This window comes from Lichenostomus cassidix, unplaced genomic scaffold (assembly GCF_008360975.1).
Source record: "Lichenostomus cassidix isolate B80296 unplaced genomic scaffold, HeHo_3.0 HiC_scaffold_47, whole genome shotgun sequence".
NCBI lineage: Eukaryota > Metazoa > Chordata > Aves > Passeriformes > Meliphagidae > Lichenostomus > Lichenostomus cassidix.
In genome coordinates, this window is record NW_028147553.1 from 1,891,370 (window position 1) to 1,910,285 (window position 18,916).

Below are 18,916 nucleotides of genomic sequence, written 5' to 3' on the forward strand. Positions count from 1 at the left end.
TATATTATTAATTTAAGATATTTTATTTTTTTATTTTATAGTGTTGGTTTAAGGTTTATTTTAATATTTTTTAATTTTAAATATATATATATACACACATATATATATAATTATGTATAAATAATGTTATGAATGGTGAATGGTGGTATGTTGTTATTTTAATTTTATATGTGGTTTTTATTTAAAATTAAATTTTTTTGAGGGATATATTGTGGTTTTTTATTTTTTTGTATTATTTATTACGTATATTTTGGTTTTTGGGTAAAGATAATTTTATGGATGGGTTTGTTTTTATGTGAGGTAGAATTAATTTAGATAGTTTTTTTTAACAAGTTTTTGGTATGTATTGTTGGGATTTTATTTTTATTTATTGTATGTAGAAGTTTAGATTGGGTAGGATTTGTTTGGTTGATGGAGCCTCGGGTATTGATTAATTAGGTGGTTTTTGTTAAATGTTTTTAATTTTTGTAAGTTTTTTTATTTAATGTTTTTAGGGTGGTTTTTAATAGTTTACTATATTGTTTTATTTTGTTAGTAGTTGGTGTATGATAGGGAATGTGGTATATTTATTTAATGTTATGGTTTTTAGTTTAGTTGTTTATGAGGTTATTTTTAAAATGAGTTTTGTTATTTGATTTAATTTTTTTAGGGGTATTATGTTTTTATAGGATTTGGTTTTTAAGGCCTAGGATGGTGTTATGAGTAGTGGTATGAGGTATAGGGTAGGTTTTTAGTTATTTAGTGGTGGTTTTTATTATTGTGAGTATATAGTGTTTGTTATGGTGGGTTTGAGGTAGTGTGATGTAATTAATTAGTTAGGTTTTTTTATATTTATATTTTGATTATTTTTTATTATATTATAGGGGTTTTATTTGTTTGGTTTGTTTGATGGTAGTATATGTTTTATAGTTATGGATAATTTGAGAGATGTAGTTTATGGTTAGATTTATTTTTTGGTTTTGTGTTTATGTATAGGTGGTATTTTTGTTTTGATGGTTTGAGGTATTATGGGTTTATTGAGTTAGGAATAAATTTTTTTTATGTTGTTAATTTAAGTTTATTTGGGATATTTTTATTTTTGTAGTTTGATTTATTTGTTTATTGTTTTGGTGTTTTTTATTAGTTTGATTTTTGGGGATATGGGTGTTTATATGGTGGATTTTTATAGGTAGTTTTTTTGTTTGGTTAGCGATGTTTTTTTATTTTTTCGTTGTTTAAATTGGTTTTTTTTATGTTGTTAATTAGGTTTTTTTTATTTTTTTTAGTTAATTTTATAGAGTATTGATTATTATTTATGAATTAGTATAAAGGTAGAGTTTTGGTTATTTTTTTTTAGTAATGTTTAGGGTTAATTGAATGGTTTTGAGTTTAGTGAATTGGCTTGATTTACTTTTTTTTTTTTAGTTTTTGTAATTTGTTGTGTGGGGTTTTATACAGTTGTTTTTTATTTTTGTTTTGTTTTTATAAGATGATAGGAATTATTAGTGAAAAGAGTGTAGTGTGTTTTATTTGTTGGTAGTTGGTTGTATGGTGGGGTTTTTTTTTTGCATGGGTTATTTGTTTTAGTTTTTTTTTTTTAGTTAGATTAAAATTTTTATTTTTAGGTTAATTTGTAATTATTTTTAAAATTTTCGGGTGATTTAGATTTTTTTATACGGGTGCGCTGTGTGATAAGGGTAATTTATTTGCTTTATGTGCTATTGGTGGTATGATGAGTAGAGGGAATTTTTGTTCTAAATATTTATTTTAGTATTGGTAGTTGAGGTGTTAGGAGGAGTTGTGTTTTTGTGTTAATTATTTTTGAGGTAGTTTGGATTTTTTTATATGTTGTTAGGATTTTTTTTTTTTGTTGGGGTGTAGTTGGTTTTAGATTTTTTGTAATTTTGGTTTTAAAATTTTAGTGGTTGGTTTTGGGTTTTATTAGGTATTTTTTGTTAAAGGTTTTAGGATAGGTTATGGTTTTTAGTTGTAGAGTAAAGTACATTTTTTACTTTTGGTTTTGTTTTGATTGGGTTAAGGGTTATTGTATGAGTAATTTTTTGTTTGATTTGGGTGAAGGTTTGTTGTTTAGGGTTTTAGTGGAAATTATTTTTTTATGGGTAATTAGGTAGAGAGGATTTATGATTTGGCTGTACTCAGGGATGTGTATTTTTTAAAAGTTTATAGTTTTTAGGAAAGTTTGTGGGGTTTTTTTTGTTGGTTGGGGGGATATTGTGATGATTTTATTGATAATTTTAGTAGGAATTTGATGTTGTTTATTTTGTTATTTTATTTTTAGGAATTGGATTTTTTTGGTAGGTTTTTTGATTTTGTTTTTTTTACAGTGAAATTGGTTTTTAGGAGAATTTGGATTATTTTTTTTTTTTTAATTTTTTTTGTTGTGTTTTTTTATATAATGATGTTATTAATGTATTGTAAATGTTTTGGAGTTTTATTTTTTTTTAATGTAGTTTGGATTAGTTTATGATAAATGGTGGGATTGTGTTTTTATTTTTGGGGTAATTTGTTTTAGGTGTATTGTATGTTTTTTTAGGTGAAAGTAAATTGAGGTTTGTATTTTGTTGTTAGAGGAATGGAGAAAAATGTATTTGTGATGTTAATAGTAGTATATTATTTTGTTGCTTTGGATTTTAGTTTATATTGGAGTTTTAGTATGTTTGGTATAGTAGTATTTAGAGGTGGAGTTATTTTATTTAAGGTATGATAGTTTATAGTTAATTTTAATTTTTTTTTAGATTTTTGTATAGGTTAGATGGGGTTGTTAAAGAATGAATGGGTTTTGTTGATTATTTTTTGGTTTTTTAGTTTATGGATTAGTTTGTGAATGGGAATTACGGTATTACGAGTTGTTTGGTATTGTTGGCGGTGTATAATTGAGGTTGTAATTGGTATTTGTTGGTTTTTTTTTTTTAGGAGTTTTATTGTAGATGGGTTTTTTGATAGTTTAGGTAAGGTGTTTAATTGTTTTATGTTTTTTGTTTTTACAGTAGTTATTTTAAATGTTTATTGGAGTTTTTTTGGGTTTTTGAAATATTTATTTTGGAGGAAGTTTATATTTAAAATATATGGAGTTTTTGGGTTAGTTATAATGGAATGGTTTTTTTTATTTTTTTTTTTAGTTAGGTTTATTTTAGTTTTTACGAGGGTTCAGTTTTGTGATTTTTTTGTAATGTTGGAAATAGAAATAGGTTTTGTTTTTATATGTTGTGATGGTATTATTGTGTATTGTGTATTAGTGTTAATTAAAGTTTTGTATTTTTGTGGTTTTGATGTGTTAGGTTATTGAATTTATACTGTTTAAAAAATTTGGGTTTTTTTGGTTTTTATTTAGTTAGAGGTAGGGTTTTTTTAATTATGGTGGGTATTTGTGTTAGAGGTTTTTTTAAGGGAATTAGATATATTGAGTAGAGTTATTTTTTTTTTGGTGGAGTTTTTTTTTTAGTTTTGTTTTTTTTTAATTTACGTATTTGTTGTGTTAGGATAGCAGTGGGTTGTTTATTTTATTTGTTTATGTTTTTTTTATTGTTATATAGGAAATATTATAATTTATGTTGAGGGATATATTTAGTTTTTATAGCTGAGGAGTGTTTGCGTGGGGTAGTAGAATTTTTGGTTTGTATTTTTGAGATTTGGAGAAGGTTGTTTTTAATTTTTTTATTGAGTTTTTTATGATTTTTTTATTTTATTTTTTAGTTTTTGTAGATTTGTTTTTATAGTTGAGATTTTTGTATTTATTGGGTTATGTATGATATTTGTATATGTTTGGAGTTTTTTTGTTATATTATGTATAGTTTTATGTTTGTTATTTTGTTTTATAATGGTTAAAGTAGAAGTATATTTTGATGGTTTAAGTTTTAGGAGTTTTTGTTATATTATAGGTGTATATTTTATTTTATTTGGGTTTATAATTGGATTTGGGTTTGTTATGTTTTTTGAGAAGATAATTTTTATTACTGTTATTTTTTTTAAGCGTTGAATTTTTTGTTTTATAGTTTTTTATTGAGTTTGTTGTGAATAGAGATTGTTGGGATGTAGGTTTTTTTTTTGTAGTTTTGATAGTTCGTTTTTAGAGGTTGTTGTAGTTAGGTTTATTTTGTATAGTTTGGTTGATATTTGGGTTACGTGATATAGTTTTTAAATGTTTTGTTTTAGTAGGATTTAGAAGTGTAATATTGTTTGTAGTATTTTAAAGATGGATTAATTAATTAATTATAGATTTATTATTTTGTTGGATATAATTTTTTTTTAGGTTGTGAAGGTTTTTTATATTTATGGATTTAATAATGATTTTTGATTTAGTTGTTGGTTTTGAGGGTCCCTCCCTATTGTTATTTGGGTGATTAGTTTTAAATTGGGTTTTTTTGTTTTTTGTAATAGGAGTAATTGTTATTGGTTTAGGTTTTTTTATTTTTTGTTTTATAATATCTGATAGTGTATGATAAGTATATGTTAGGGTTTAATATATTGTATTGTAGTTGTTTTTGTATTTTTTTTTAGATATTTTTTTACTTTAGTTGGTTTTGGGATTTGTTTAGGGGGAAATTTTTAGTTTATTGGATTAGAGAATTTTTTTAAAGTTTTATTTATGTTTTTTTATATTTTATATTATTTAATTTTTTTCTATTTGGATTAGGTGTTTGTTTTTGTTTAGTTTTTTTTTTTTTTAGTTTTTATTTTGGTAAAATTGAATATTATATACATGGAAATTTTTAGGTAAAGTATTTGTATAATTAAGTTAATGGTTTTTTTAACATTTAGGAAAAATTGAATATTTTTAAAAGTTGATATACTAGATTTAAAGGGAAAGAGATGGGTGAGGAGTTAGGAAGTTTCACTCTCTACTTTTTTAACAGGTTGGGTAATATTATTAATAACACTCTAAAACAGGTTACTAAAACTAGAGGAGGAAATTAACAGAGCATGTACATCTTTAACTGTTTTTCATATTTTTTTACAGATTGTTAGTATTACACACATTACTATAACAAGTTGGAGTTGTGTCTCTGATTGGTGGAAATTATACATTAGGGACAGGATTGTTTTTACTTGTTGGTAGGGAAATAAATTTATGTGCTAAACAGACAGTATTATATTAAATAATTTTTTATCAAACAGCATAGTGATTATTGATGGTTGTAATTTAATATCAAGCGTTTAAAACTAGAATGTAATTATTCGGGGTTTTTTTTACTTTTTTTAATTTTATAAAAGGTGTAGAACAAGTAATTAAGGCCCCGTAAGTTGGGCGCCAAATATGTCGCGGGTCAATGATAAGATTTTCTTTTTTTTGAGAGTGAAGGGTTTTGACACTTTTTTTTTTACTTTTAACAGAATTTTTTAGATGGAAGTGAAGAAAAAATTATTTATTTAATAAAATTACGCAGAGTGCCTTATAAGGCACAGGGGAAGGGGAAAAAACAAGGTGAAAGGCAGTTATTTAACTTGATTAAAAAGTCTTTTTTTCAGACGCAGTTTTTCTCTTTTTCGCCCCCCACCCGGGGCCGGGCGGAGCTTTCTGGAGAGCTCTGCTGTTTTTTGGCTTTTTTGGGTCTCCGGGTGGTAAAGCAGATCGAAGAGAAGGGGTCCAAACGAGGAAAAAGAAGAAGAATGGAAAAAACGGGAATAGAGCTCACCCTGACCTTTGTCCAGCACGCAGTTTCTGCCGGGCGACGAATCCTCCCCCGGAGCAAGGCTTGGAGAAAATGTTTTCAAAACAACTCGCGTTTTTTTCTGCGGCTGGGTGCAGTTAAAGAGATAGGACTACACATTTTTACACTTTTTTTTTTTTTGGCATATAAGCCAACGATAGGGGATAAAGGATTATCATGCTGGACGGCACCCCATTTTCGGAGCGGTCCGTGGGGAGTGGTGTCCCGCGGGGCCCCGAGGCGGCGGCGCCGCTCTCCCTCCCCGGGCTGGGGGCCGCCGGGTCAGCCCCCCACCGCCCCCGCCCCTACCTGTGTCGCCGCCGCCGCCGCCATACGCTGCGTGCCGAGGGCCCCTTTTAAGGAACCGGAAGAGGCGGGGGGGGGCCATATAGTCGACCGCGGCGGTGCCCGCCCCGGCACACGCGGATCCCGCCAGCCCCCCGCGCCGTCCACAGCACCGCACGCTTCAGCAGAAGCCCGCAAAGCCCGGAAAATGCTGCGGTGGCACCCTCGGACTCCGCATTTTGTTCAGGCGGCACAGTGGACGCATATTGCCTCAGAGAAGACCCCGCGGCCGCCCTTTTTGAACTCGGCAACACTGCGCATGTGCGAACGATGCCGACGCCATTTTGGTAGTCCAATGCACTGCGCATGTGCGAACGATGCCGACGCCATTTTGGCACTCTACTGCACCGCGCATGTGCAAATGATGCCGACGCCATTTTGGTAGTTCACTACACTGCGCATGTGCGAACGATGCCGACGCCATTTTGGTAGTTTACTGCACTGCGCATGTGCGAACGATGCCGACGCCATTTTGGTAGTTCACTGCACTGCGCATGTGCGAATGATGCCGACGCCATTTTGGTAGTTCACTGCACTGCGCATGTGCGAATGATGCCGACGCCATTTTGGTAGTTTACTGCACTGCGCATGTGCGAATGATGCCGACGCCATTTTGGTAGTTCACTGCACTGCGCATGTGCGAATGCTGCCGACGCCATTTTGGTAGTTCACTGCACTGCGCATGTGCGAATGATGCCGACGCCATTTTGGTAGTTCACTGCACTGCGCATGTGCGAATGATGCCGACGCCATTTTGGTAGTTCACTGCACTGCGCATGTGCGAATGATGCCGACGCCATTTTGGTAGTTCACTGCACTGCGCATGTGCGAACGATGCCGACGCCATTTTGGTAGTCCAGTGCACTGCGCATGTGCGAAATAGGGGCGCCGCCATATTAATGGACGCGCCTATGCTTTTCCGGCCGCCGCCATCTTTTGTACGGAACAAATCAGGACCCCGCGCTATAGGTGACTACTTTATGCGCCTGATCGAAATTAAAAACTCGTATTTCGCGCTTTTGGGACATTTATGCACTCAGCAAACAGCTGCAGGGGCGTCCTCTATACTGTCCGCGTCGCCCACGGGCGGCGGCAACCTCGCGAGCGGTGGGAAAAAGCCGGAATTTGCCGATCGCTTTCGGGACAAAATGGCGGCCCCGCCGAACCGCAGCGCGCACACCCGCCCCCAAAGACCACTCCGCACCTGTCCGCAGCGCCGGGGAAGCCCGCCAAGCAGCCGAATCGCCGTTTTCGGGGTCAGGACTTCGCGGCCGCCATTTTGGTAGTCCAGTGCACCGCGCATGTGCGAAATGGGCGCCGCCATATTAATGGGTGCGCCTGTGCTTTTCCGGCCGCCGCCATCTTTTGTACGGAACAAATCGGGACCCCGCGCTACGGGTGAGTACTTTAAGCGCCTGATCAAAATTTAAAACCTGGATTTCGAGCTTTTGGGACATTTCTGCAGTTGCAAAGCAGGGTCCTGGGAATTACAATTGCTCTGTTACATCATAGTAAATGTGCACACTCAGCTAGAAGTAGGCACTGGGAATTGTCTTCTGTGACTTCATTCAGGAAACTGCTGCTTCTTTCTCTCTTTCATGCATAGGCACAGTTTCCCACAGAATATTTACCACTGGCCTTTTGCTTTCATCCCCCTTCTATTTTATTTCCATTTCATTCCCTAAATTCCTTACATCCTGATACTTTTCTTACTGACTGGAAGATGACAATCATAAATGGACAACAAATTTAAAAGACTGCAATTGCCAGTGCTCAGGAAGGACTTGTGAAGTGCTGCTTCTCCATCTTGGTCACCATGTCACAGAATCCAGCCAGAAGATGCTGGTCTGGCGCTGTACAAACTTCCAGGTCTGGGTAGAAAGAAAAAGTTCATGAAGTACTTTACCTCGGAGAACATTTTCCATGTTTTTAAAATCTGGCTGAATAGATAGAAAAATTGGCACATCAAGCCTGTATCTATTTCAATCCAGCATCACTTTAAACTGTTAAAAACTTAGGGGGTTTGGATGATGGTGCTACCGCTTCTTAGATTACAAATTTGGCTCTGCTGATTTCAAAACATTTTTCCAAATTTTTTATTAAATACTGGACACTAAATAGCACATTCAGCCTTAGACCTGAACATATATTTTTCCTGTACGTAGGCTGTTTAACCCATGCACAGCCTACTGAAATTCACTTTAGCATTAAACCTGATTCATGTGGCTCAGTTCCGAGAGCCTTACTGAATTGCACCTCCTGAAATGTCCACGTACAGAAATTTGAAATGGCCTAAGAAAAAAATACAGCTTTACTGATCCTTTAAATGCCATCTTCAAGGAAGCTCATGTCTCATTCTGGGGAGGGAAGGATAACTGCATTCCCCTTCCTCCCCTGTGCCCTACGTGACACACTGCGAGACGGTTCAGAGGGTTTAGCTCAGCCTGAGTAGGAAGCGCTGCACAGCTCAGATGGCGGGTGCTTGTCAGTATCTGTTCCACGTGCTGTTCCAGTCAGCCAGGTCAGAGGGAAGCAAGGAAGAGGCTCAAAGAAAGAGTTCGGAGGTAGCGGTTGTATAATCATTCAGTCTCAATGTGCGAGCAGCCCAGGCCACGCTTCTGCTGGAAGTGTTCTGTGTGGTTTAACTCACGTTGCTGTGACCAAAACACCTGAGCAACACTTTGCTTTCCTTGGTGCATTTAGCACATCTCTGGTCAGCACACTGGTTGTATTAGGTTATCCAAATACACTGCAGTCTGATGGGATCCTTCTCAAGGCCTGCTGAAAGCACTTCAGTTTAAATGTCAGCAGCTTCACTGCTCATTTGTTTAGAACTTAGCAGGAGCACACCATAGAGCTATTTTTCTTACTTGCCGTAAGAAACAGGGGGTATATTGAGTCTTTAAAATAGGACTCTGACATATCTTACCTGGAAAGGTTTCCCTGATGGATCAGGAGCGTGTTCTCTCTCCCTCTTCCTGCTGCTCACTCATCCCAAAACAGAACCTGGCTTTAACTGGTGTCTCCTTTCAACAGGTAGGAAATATTTCCACCCTACAGCCTTGCACAGAGTTTGGACAAGGATCCCAGGACTCCAAGGCCAACCACAGGCCTAGTTCCTGGCAGCTTTAGTCTGGCAGAAATACTGCCATTTTCACAATTTTAGGATGCAGAATCCCACATTTGGCTCTGGGCACCTGGCATGGAACAATGGCTCTTTTCCACAGGTTGGAAACATCTCCACCCTCCTGTCATGGACACACTTGCAAATGCAACTTGACCTAATCAAAACCATCTGGCAAGGCTTAATAACAACGCAGAAGATACAGTACATCACATGTGTGTTACCTCACTCACTTCAGTAGGGCTTTGTGAAAGGGAAAACCTGACCATTTGAACCTTTGTAGAAACCTGTTTGGTGGGATTAGGGACAGCAAGCTATATTGGTATCAATCATAGAAATAATTTCTTTGCATTGATTTTAATTTTTCACTACCCAGCATGACAGCTGGAAGTGCTTGTTCAGGGCACCAAATACAAACAAATATTGCAGCAATGATATCAAAGGATGCAAAACCGATAACCAGCTAAAAACTGTTCTTTGCCCAAAACAATGATGGCAGCCACATGCCCTTCTCTCTACCTGGAAGACAGATCTCGGGGAGTGTCTGACAGCACAGGGGCTCTACACAATCTTCACCACTATGTTGACAGGCACTTGCCCGCAATAAAAATGCTTACTCTACATTTTTTTTATTTTAGGTGGGACTCTGGGGCACAGGGGGCTGGATCAGGCCCTGCCCCGAGCATCTCTCAGTCATGCTTGGATAGAGCTGAGGGGCCAGGGCCCCCCAGCCCCTCCACAACACCCTCGGCCCCGTGATGCCAAGTTCTGCCCTGGGCACCAGCACAGCTGTCAGGTCTAGACGTGCGCTCCCGATTTTATAAGGTTTGCGTGGGACTCTGCAATGGGGAAGGGGGAGCCACACCTGTCTTGGGCTGACATTGGGCTCTACTGCCATGCTGCGTTAACCATGGATGGGGTAGCCAGACAAGCTGGGACTCTGCCCACGTCCCATGGGATCACCCCCATCTCACTTGGGGTTCACCACTACAGCCCCATCCCACCCTGGACAAACTCTCACACCCCCGGGGGTGACAACATGGGCAATCCCCTCAAGCCGTGCACCCCCTCCCCATATCCCCGTGTCTCTGTGACATCTCCTCCTGTGTCCCGGCTCTGCCTCCCACACCTTTCTCCCTTCCAGTACTCCCACTGCCTCTCCCAGCATCTCCAGCTTCTTGCTCTCACTTCAAAGTGTGGGACACCCCGTTTTGGGGGAGGACATGTTTGGTGCCAGCGTGCTGTCCAGACCCACCGAGGCTCTGCCAGGACAATGAATGTGGAAGGTACCAGCATGGGCATCAGGCTGGGGGCAGGAAGGGGGCGCCACCGTGACTCCTCCAAACGCCCTCTTGTGGTTCTGGGGGTCCACGCTCAGGGTGTCAGTGCTGGAGGATGACAGAGACTCCCAGATGGCAGGAGAAGGTCCAGAGCTAGGTGCTGCTGTGGCCCCAGTGCTGGAATATTTGGATCCAACTGACCCCCCTGGTCTGCAGCCATTGGAAGGGGCTAGGCTCCTCTTCAACAAGGAAGCCCCTGATTCCTTCACTAATCCCCTGACTTTCTCACAGGGACCACGCCATGATCATAGGGAATATGGGGAAGAGAGAAAGGTTCTGGCAACTTCTTGCCAAGCAAGTGGTCTGGTCTCAGCTTGCCTCTGCTGATGGCTGGGGGGATGTCAGGCTGCTTAGTGAAACTAGGACCTTTTATGCTGTTGCGGGGGGTCAGCGCTTTGCGGTATCTTTCCTGCCAGGAGACCGGGGAAGGCAGGAGGGACCCCCGTGCAGACCTACACTACAGGGCGCCCCTCATTTGTGGCACATCAGACGGACATTCCTGAGGCAGAGGGATGCCCCTGCTTCAGAGGGTAACATTAGGCAGAGCAGGGGGTACCACAGCAATCCCAGGAGGAAGTGACAAGCCTGGGAGCACCACATGGGCCTCTTTGGGCTCAGGGTGGCCACGACAGGACACAGGCCACAGGCCACATGGGCTGAGGAGCTGGAGGGGACAGGCACACAGTCAGTACCTGCTTTTGAGGGGACACACAGGCTGGAGGTAGGCGCTCTTTGGGATAGAGTGGAAGCCCTGACCTGGCGTCACCACAACAGCCACCCACGCCATAACTGGGAACACCGCACTTTCACCATTCCCAGCACAGATACAGATGGGGATCTTCGGTGAATCGTTTCTCAAGTGCCAAAAACCACGTTGAAACACTGAAAAACTACAACCTCCCCTATCTGATCGAAGTACATCACATCTGTACTTGCAGCTCCAGGCCAAACAAACACACACACACACACAGAGACACAAAGAGACATTAGACAGGATCTGCAACAAGGGGACACGACAATGAGAGAAAACTCTCTGTGAGATGACTGCAATGATCGAGAGGATGAGGAATGAGATGGCCCAGGTGAGACTGACGGTGAGCTAACCAGGCCCAAAAAACCCCGGCAGAAGATGCTAACGTGATCACATTACGAAAAGCTCGCCAAAATGGCAAAGATGGAAGCCCGTGAATCACGAAGATAGGGACAAGATTCTGACCACACACCCTTACAAGTCCTAGCCTGCTATAATGGATCACTGCCATGTACACCCTTACAAGTCCTAGCCTGCTATAATGGATCACTGCCATGTACAGCTGTCGATACGGCTTAGAACAAGACTGTAAAAGGCTTCCGACTCGATGCTTCTAAAGAGATGCAGAGATTCTGATGCACACCTGAGCTCGGGCATTGAAGGTTCAAAGATATCGGCGCCAAGCCGAGGAACACGGAGATCAGAGATGGTAAGGATGGCCTGGCCTTTTAGATAATCCCCTCAAAGGGGTGAGGCAAAAGATATGCAACGCAAGACACACAAAAGACAGGGAACGCACGGTAGACAAGCGATGCGACACACACCAGGACCGCCCTGCCCTGCGCAGCTCTGCGTCATCATCAGAAGTCAGGGTCTCCCTTTACGTGACCTAAGGGGCCCTTTTTTGGACATCCCCACGTCCAAAGCTAATACAACAATCCCTCCCGGCGAGTCCTAGCCTGGCACCCGGCTTCCATCCCCTCTGTGAGTAATAGTGCTTGACTTATCCCTTAGACATCCAGGGATGTGAATCCGTGTCTGGTGACAAAGAACACCTCCTTGACATCTCGGAAGTTCCTGCTGTCACCAGGCAGTTCTCTCTCTTAGTCTACTACAAAAAAGAACGCCAAACATCAACGCATGAGCTAAGGGGAACATCAGCAATCTGTTACAAGAACGGTCAGTCACAATGATCAAGATGGCTGTGAGATAATGCTACGTTCAGAACGCTCCACGCATCCTTACAAGCCCTAAGACGTTACAACTCACACCCGGAAAGGATGGATGGCAATACAGCCGGGAACAAGGCCTCAAAACACATCTGACTCCACGCTTCCAATACGCGGTTCCAAGACACGGCCGAGACAAGAATAAGAACAAATCACGCTGGCATCGGACCGAGAAGCGCAAATATTTGAGAACTCAGAGATGCCAACCGACGCTCGCAATAAAGCACAACAGACAGAGACAATTGATCTGAGACATCCCAAAGACAGAGCAGACGACAAAAGACGCCAGACAACGTGACACAAACTGGAACTGCTCCGTGCTGTGCATCCTTACGGTTGCAAACAAAGTAAAGCTGCTGCCGCCTCTGGCTCTACTAAGAAGTCCCTCAGAGAACATCTCTTTCCCTGAGCTAATTTTTAGATCTCTCACGGGAATTTCTGGCCTGCTACCCCGCTATCGTCCCATCTCTGGGTTATGGCCCCCAACTTATCTTTTAGACGGCCGGCAACGGGAATCCACGCTGGACGCAAAGGGAGTCCGCCTCGGCTCTCTCGGAAGGCCCCGGTATGGCTGGTGAGCTCCTTAGTTGGCTACGAAAAAGAAAACCAAAGTCAATGCATGAGTTTAGCGGCACGTGGGACAAACCCCACAATCCAGCCACTTGCCATTTCCTAAGTGCACTTAGGCCTTTAAGTCTCCAGCTTCATCCCCACTTGAAGGCTGTGGCTGTCATTATGATGGACACCTGGGTTACCGAGAGGTAGAATTACGTGCCGTTACTGTGAGGAGGGGGCGTATTTGTGCGCCTTAGCACACATAAACGCACCTGCTGGTCTTGGGGAAAGGTCTTACGGGGCCCCTCAATGGACACTATTTCCCACTGTGCTGCCTTCAACCCCTCACCTCACCCCCCTGTAATTCCTAACCTAGTGCCCTGCTCACTCTCCTTCTCCTTGTAATGATCCTCACCTTACTTACTGGAAGCCTCAGCTTTGGATGTCATCTTTGACAAGAGGCAGGTCTCTTTTTTGACATGATGAATCTGATGAAAAAGTTTCAAGCGCCACACTTAACACAATCAGGAATTTCAGGAAGTTCCAATGCTTCTTAGAAAAAGAAAACCAACATCAAAATACAAATTCTGTTAAATTACAAAGCACAAAAGCATCTTACCAACTCTGAACATACAACCCAAAATAATGAACTTAAATACTCACTGCATTCAGCGCTACCTTCCTCACCATGTCTTCAAAGCCTCTCTTGCTTTAGATGCCAAAAGCACCTGCTTGAAAAAACCTGAGCTGAAAAAGCCCCTTCCTTTAAATGAGAAGACAGCTCTGACTCCAGTGAACTCCAGAGAGAAAATAAACCCCTTAGCCAAAGGCTGGGGTTAATATACCCCTGGCTGGGCCCGCCTCTCGTTCCCAGCATGCCTGAAAAAAGGGAGGAGGCAAATACCATTGGGTATCAAAGCCCTCAGAGCAGCTGTGGCTCTTAGGTTCCTCTGACTTACCTTTCTGGTGAGTAAAGGGCTTGATAGAGAAGAAAACTCTTCAGGGAAATTACTATACTTTATTATTTTATACAGCTGCATCAAGCAAAAGGGCATAAATGAGGTAAGAAATGAAACTTTGTGTTTTGGCAGCATACCTGCGTAAGTTGAATAATTTGTTGCTAACTTGTAGAATTATTCTTTGCTGATTGCTAAGTAGTATTCCACATGTGACCTAAGTAGGGAAGATTAGTAACGATGTGAATGTTGTACCGAGCTCTCTAATTAGGGTGTTACGCATTATAAATAAAAGCGAGAAAAGCAACCGACTGTTGCGGGCCATTGGGGTTAAGAATGCGCAAAGCTCGCTCCCGTACGAGACTTCTGGTACCGGGGTACAGGTAGAAGCGTTTGCCGCTCCTTGAAAGGCGGGGGAGGGCAGGTGGAGAAGAGTCAGCTGCTTGTTCCCTCCCCTACACAGCCTATTGTCTGCCCTAAAACACTGGGGTGCCAGGCTTTCATTTTTGTGGAAAAGAACCAGTCTTCTCCGCCACTATTTTGAAATCTGAAATAGAATTCCGTTGGCAGTTTGGAACTCGGTGTGCTGGCGTTTTGAAACTGGGTGTTTTTGGCATTTTGAAACTTAGTGTTCTGGTACTTTAAAACTGACATTTTGCAACCTGTTTTTCTGATGGTTTGAGATTTGTTTTTCTATTTTTTTGAAACTAGCTTATTCTGGTATTTTGGAATCAGATTTTGTTTGGGGGGTTTTTGGTGTTTTGGAACCTAATTTTTCTAGGCCGGTTTTTGGTATTTTTTTAAGCCCGGTTTCTTTATTATTTTCTGGAGGGGGGGTTGTGCGTGTTGGTGTGGATTTAGGGCTTTTTGTTTGATTTTGGTTTTTCTTGGCTTTTTTTTGATTTTGGTTTTTGTGGCTTTTTTGTTTTGTATTTCATTGTTTAGGAGTTTTTTATTTTTATTATTTTTTTTACAACTTACTGGAATTCCCGATTGTATAGAGCGTGATGCTTGAAATTTTTTCAGCAGGTTCATAACGTCACGAGGTACGTGCCTCACATCAAAGACGGCATCCAAAAGCAAGGCTTCTAGTAAGTAAGGTGGGGATCTGTACAAAGTAAGTGACCTGCAGATGGACTTAGAGCGCCCGTCGCGGAGACCCCGATCGCCCCAGGATCTGTGACAGCCGGTCTGAAGGTGAGACTTAGAGCACCTGTCTGGGAGACCCCGATCGTCCCAGGATCTGTACAAAGTAAGTGGCCTGCAGGCTGGCTTAGAGAACTTGTATCAGGCACCCTGATCGCCCTGGCATCTGTACAAAGTAAGTGGCCTGGAGGTGGAGTTTGAGCACCCGTTTTGGAGACCGTGATCGCCCCGGGATCTGTACAAAGTAAGTGGCCTGGAGGTGGAGTTAGAGTGCCCGTGTTGGAGACCTGGATCGCCCCAGGATCTGTACAAAGTAAGTGGCCTGCAGGCTGACTTAGAGCACTTGTATGGGACACCCCGATCACCCTGGGACATGTACAAAGTAAGTGGCCTGCAGGTGGAGTTAGACCACCTGTCATGGAGACCCCGATTGTCCCAGGATGTGTGAAAGCTGGCCTGAAGGTAAGACTTAGAGCGCCCGTCTTGGCGACCCCGATCGCCCCTGGATCTGTGACAGCTGGTCTGAAGGTAAGACATAGAGTGCCTGTCTGGGAGACCCCTATCGTCCCAGAATCTGTACAAAGTAAGTGGCCTGCAGGTGGACTTAGAGCACCCATGTAGGAGACCTGGATTGCCCCAGGATCTGTACAAAGTAAGTGGCCTGCAGGCTGGCTTAGAGAACTTGTATCAGGCACCCTGATCGCCCTGGCATCTGTACAAAGTAAGTGGCCTGGAGGTGGAGTTTGAGCACCCGTTTTGGAGACCGTGATCGCCCCGGGATCTGTACAAAGTAAGTGGCCTGCAGGTGGGCTTAGAGCGCCAGTGTTGGAGACCTGGATCGTCCGGGATCTGTGAGAGCACTTCTGAAGCTAAGACTTACAGCGCCTCTCCTGGGGACCCCGATCGTTCCAGGATCTGTACAAAGTAAGCGGCCTGCAGGTGGACTTGGAGCACCGGTCTTGAGGACCCAGATCGACCTGAGATCTGTACAAGGCAAGTGGCCTGCAGGTGGACTGAAAGTGCCTGTCTTGGAGACCCGGATAGCCCCAGGACCTGTACAAGGTAAGTGGCCTGCAGTTGAACTCAGAATGCCCGTCTTGGAGACCCAAATCGCCTCCGGATCTGTACAAAGTAAGCGGCCTGCAGATGGATTTATAGTGCCCGTGTTGGAGACCCCGATCGCCCCAGGATTTGTGGCACCTGGTCTGAAGGTGAGTCTTAGAGCGCCTGTCTGGGAGACCTCGATTTTCCCAGGATCTGTACAAAGTAAGTTGCCTGGAGGTGGACTTAGAGCGCCCGTGTAGGAGACCTGGATCGCCTCAGGATCTATACACAGTAAGTGGCCTGCAGGCTGGCTTAGAGCACTCGTATCAGGCACTCTGATCGCCCTGGCATCTGTACAAAGTGGCCTATAGGTGGAGTTTGAGCGCCCGTTTTGGAGACCCCGATTGCCCCAGGATCTCTACAAAGTAAGTGGCCTGGAGATGGATTTAGAGCACCCGTGTTGGAGACCCGGATTGCCCCGCGCTCTGTACAAGCTAAGTGGCCTGGAGGTGGACTTAGAGTGCCCGTGTTGGGGACCTGGTTTTTCCTGGGATCTGTACAAGCTAAGTGGCCTGGAGATGGACTTAGAGCGTCTGTGCTGGTGGCCCGGATGGCCCCGCGCTCTGTAAATAGTAAGTGGCCTGGAGGTGGACTTAGAGCGCCTGTGTTGGAGACCTGGTTTTCCCCGGGATCTGTACAAAGTAAGTGGCCTGCAGGTGGACTTAGAGTACCGGTCTTGAGGACCCAGATAGACCTGAGATCTGTACAAGGTAAGTGGCCTGCAGGTGGACTGAAAGTGCCTGTCTTGGAGACCCGGATAGCCCCAGGACCTGTACAAGGTAAGTGGCCTGCAGGTGGACTTCGAGTGCCCGTGTTGGAGACCTGGATCGCCCCGGGATGTGTACAAAGTAAGTTGCATTCCGGTGTACCAGAGCGCCTGTGTTGGAGACATGGATGGCCCCTCACTCCATACAAATAAGTGGCCTGGAGGTGGACTTAGAGCGGCCGTGTTGGAGACCTGGTTTTTCCTGGGATCTGTAAAATGTAAGTGGCCTATAGGTGGACTTAGAGCGTCTGTGTTGGAGACCTAGTTTTCCCCGGGATCTGTACAAAGTGGCCTGGAGGTGGACTCAGAGCGCCCGTGTTGGAGACCCGGTTTTCACTTTCATCTGTACAAAGTAAGTGGCCTGGTGATGGACATGGAGCGCCTGTGATGGAGACTTGGTTTTCCCCGGGATCTGTACAAAGTAAGTGGCCTGGAGGTGGACTCAGAACGCCCGTGTTGGACACCTGGTTTTCTCTTGCCTCTGTACAAAGTAAGTGGCCTGGAGATGGACTTAGAGCGCATGTGTTGGAGACTTGATTTTCCCTGGGATCTGTACAAGGTAAGTGGCCTGGAGATGGACTTAGAGCGGCCGTGTTGCAGACCTGGTTTTCGCTGGGATCTGTACAAAGTAAGTGGCCTGCAGGTGGACTTAGAGCGCCCGTGTTGGACACAAGGATGGCCCCGCGCTCTGTACAGTTAAGTGGCCTGGAGATGGACTTAGAGCGCCGGTGTTGGAGACCTGGATCGCCCCAGGATCTGTAGAAAGTAACTGGCCTACAGGCTCCTTAGAGCACCGGTCTTTAGGACCCGGATCGCCCTGGGATCTGTACAAGGTAAGTGGCCTGGAGGTGGAGTTAGAGTGCCCGTGTTGGAGACCTGGATCGCCCCAGGATCTGTACAAAATAAGTGGCTTGCAGGCTGACTTAGAGCACTCGTATCGGACACCCTGATCTCCCTGGGATCTGTGCAATGTAAGTTGCCTTCAGGTGTACCCAGAGCACCCGTGTTGGAGACCCGGATGGCCCCTCGCTCTGTAGAAAGTAAGTGGTTTGGAGGTGGACTTAGAGCGCCCGTGTTGGAGACACGGATGGCCCCGCGCTCTGTGCAAAGTGGCCTGGAGGTGGACATAGAGCCCCCGTGTTGGAGACCTGGTTTTCCCCGGGATCTATACAAAGTAAGTGACCTGGAGGTGGGCTTAGAGCATCCGTGCTGGAGACCTGGATGGTGCCGCGCTCTGTACAAAGTAAGTGGCCTGGCGGTAGATTTGGAACGTCGGTGTTGGAGACCCGGGTGGCCTCGGGATCTGTACAAAGTAAGTGGCGTGGAGGTGGACTTGGAGGGCCTGTGATGGAGACCTGGTTTTCCTGGGATCTGTACTAAGTAAGTGACCTGGAAGTGGACTTGGAGGGCCTGTGATGGAGACCTGTTTTTTTCTGGGATCTGTAGAAAGTAAGTGACGTGGAAGTGGACTTGGAAGGCCTGTGATGGAGACCTGGTTTTTTCTGGGATCCGTGCAAAGTAAGTGACCTGGAAGTGGACTTGGAGGGCCTGTTATGGAGACCTGTTTTTTCCTGGGATCTGTACAAAGTAAGTGACTTGGAAGTGGACTTGGAGGGCCTGTGATGGAGACCTGGTTTTCCTGGGATCTGTACTAAGTAAGTGACCTGGAAGTGGACTTGGAGGGCCCGTGATGGAGACCTGTTTTTTCCTGGGATGTGTGCAAAGTAAGTGACGTGGAAGTGGACTTGGAGGGCCTGTGATGGAGACCTGTTTTTTCCTGGGATCTGTACAAAGTAAGTGACCTGGAAGTGGGCTTGGAGGGCCCGTGATGGAGACCTGGTTTTTCCTGGGATCTGTACTAAGTAAGTGACGTGGAAGTGGACTTGGAGGGCCCGTGATGGAGACCTGTTTTTTTCTGGGATCTGTACAAAGTAAGTGATCTGGAAGTGGAC

The 18,916-nt window shown here is 43.5% G+C and overlaps 1 protein-coding gene and 2 long non-coding RNA genes across 36 annotated transcripts in view; 1 reads left to right on the forward strand and 2 right to left on the reverse strand.

Moving 5' to 3' along the window:
• LOC146422091 (uncharacterized) overlaps positions 1 to 5,994 on the reverse strand; it is a 247,751-nt gene extending 241,757 nt beyond the window's left edge. The window contains exon 1 of the long non-coding RNA XR_014848357.1: positions 5,958 to 5,994. This is a non-coding gene — a long non-coding RNA (uncharacterized LOC146422091). The remainder of the gene's footprint in view (positions 1 to 5,957) is intronic.
• Positions 1 to 18,916, forward strand: part of LOC146422092 (uncharacterized) — a 540,861-nt gene that overhangs the window by 216,571 nt on the left and 305,374 nt on the right. The window lies entirely within an intron of this gene.
• LOC146422094 (uncharacterized) lies at positions 12,089 to 13,915 on the reverse strand. Of its 3 annotated transcripts, none has more exons than XR_014848376.1 (5): positions 13,680 to 13,915; positions 13,408 to 13,544; positions 13,104 to 13,183; positions 12,925 to 13,028; positions 12,089 to 12,310 (listed from the first exon to the last, which is right to left on the reverse strand). It is a non-coding gene; the product is annotated as an uncharacterized LOC146422094 (long non-coding RNA). The 3 variants fall into 3 exon arrangements; XR_014848375.1 differs by having other exon boundaries at positions 13,656 to 13,915; XR_014848374.1 differs by having other exon boundaries at positions 13,408 to 13,541; positions 13,680 to 13,914.